Raw genomic sequence first — 1,751 nt, forward strand, 5'->3', positions numbered from 1 at the left:
GAGAGAGAGAGAGAGAGAGAGAGAGAGAGAGAGACTGAAGAATGATACGTTGTTTCAAACATGTTATTTGGTGGAAGAAAAGCAGGGAATTTATCCCTGAATACCATTCCTGTCACTCTTCAGTTCCATCTGACCAACCTCCACCTTTGTCCTATTCTACTCCACACAGTTGCCATTGACATTCACTCTAAGGCTATATTTTGGGCTCTCCTGGCTTAGAGTCGATGATCTACAGCAACTGTTTCTCTTTGCAACAGCAAGCCTCAGGGTCTCACCCTCCCAGCTTGATTTTTTTTTCTTTTTCTAATTAAAGGGGCCATCCCTTGACTCCATTCTTTTTTTTTTTAAGCTATTGCAAATATTTTAATAAGTGTTCTCTGCACTGCATTTAAAACACCAGTTTGTGAGGATAAACTCCATTGGAGAAAGAGAAGACAGAACACAGGTAGCCATGGAGCTGAGGAATTTTCTTGATTTGAGGTAGGATATGAGAGTCTACTGTTTTCTGATCAGCCTTGCACTGCTCTGTAATCTCGTATTTCTCTTTTTCTTTGTCAAAAATCTCTCCTTCTTGGTGCCTAGGTTTATGGAGCCTCTTCTTCTTGAAGTAAGCATCAGCAAGATGATTTGGAATTTTCACACCTGAAAGGTTAACCCGGGTAGAGGTGGCAATGACAAATTTCTGATGGGTCCTTCTCAGAGGAACACGGTTGATGGTCAAAGGTCCAGTCACCAGGAGCAAGCCACTAATCAGATGCTTCAGGAAAACCACTCGCTTGCCCCTGTGGCGGCCAGTGAGCATGATCAGAATGGTACCTGGCTGGATGCTGGCTCAAAGTCTCCTCACATGCTGGCTAAACAGCTTTTTGCCATGACTTAGCAGCTTTCTAGGCACACCCTCAGTAGGGTAATACCTAGGCATTTTGTGAATCTTTACCACATGAGTTCCTCCATTCTTGTCACCACCCACAGGCTTTGAGATAGTAGCAGGCACTTTTTCTTTCTTCTTCCTTTCAATCCAGGTTTTTGGGGCAGCGTATTTCTACTTGTATATGGCTCTCCAGGAATACATTGCAGACCTGGAGTATCTACCAATCCCTCAGGCCAGGACTGGGTTCCGACTGCAATTCTTTCTAGGCTTTTTGACCTTTTCAGCTACATCTTCCTTTTTGTTCTCTTTTTTTTTCCTTTTTGACCTTCTTTTCCTTGGGTGGCTTTTTGTCAGCCATCTTGAGAGACAGAAAAGAGAATTATGGTCCAGACTTCCCTTGACTCCCTTCTTAAAGAGGCCTATTCACTGAATGGGCATTAACTCACTCTCAGTGAGTACCTGCAAAAGTCTTAGCCTAGAAGGCTCAGGATCTCCCATTGCATCCTGGGTCATCTCCAGTGATCCTGATGAATATCAAGGTCACTGAATCCAGATGGCTGAGGGTGAAAGTGAAGTTGGTGACCTTACATAGCCCTCCCTCACTCAAATCAAAGTCAACTGCAAGTCATGTCATCATTTCCCTGATGCCATGGTCCTCCTCAAAAATGAAGGACAAATACTATAACAACTCCACACGGTGACAAGTTAGGCACTTTAGTACTTGGGGAGGGTGAGCAGGTATCACCCTAAAACAGTATTGAGTTATTTGTGCTTTAGTAAGAAAGAGCTCTGGCCTTGCAGTCAGAAGAAATAAATCCTATCTCTGCCACTTACTACCCATTGATTGGCCAAACTCATTTCCAATAGGTAAGAATTATAC

At 43.5% G+C, this 1,751-nt stretch overlaps 1 pseudogene; it reads right to left on the reverse strand.

Moving 5' to 3' along the window:
* Positions 1-332: 332 nt before the first annotated feature.
* Positions 333-1,207, reverse strand: LOC138151606 (large ribosomal subunit protein eL6-like; annotated as a pseudogene).
* Positions 1,208-1,751: the final 544 nt, after the last annotated feature.

This window comes from Petaurus breviceps, unplaced genomic scaffold (assembly GCF_028583685.1).
Source record: "Petaurus breviceps papuanus isolate PSGF00001 unplaced genomic scaffold, PetGlider_PUasm1.0 90903, whole genome shotgun sequence".
NCBI lineage: Eukaryota > Metazoa > Chordata > Mammalia > Diprotodontia > Petauridae > Petaurus > Petaurus breviceps.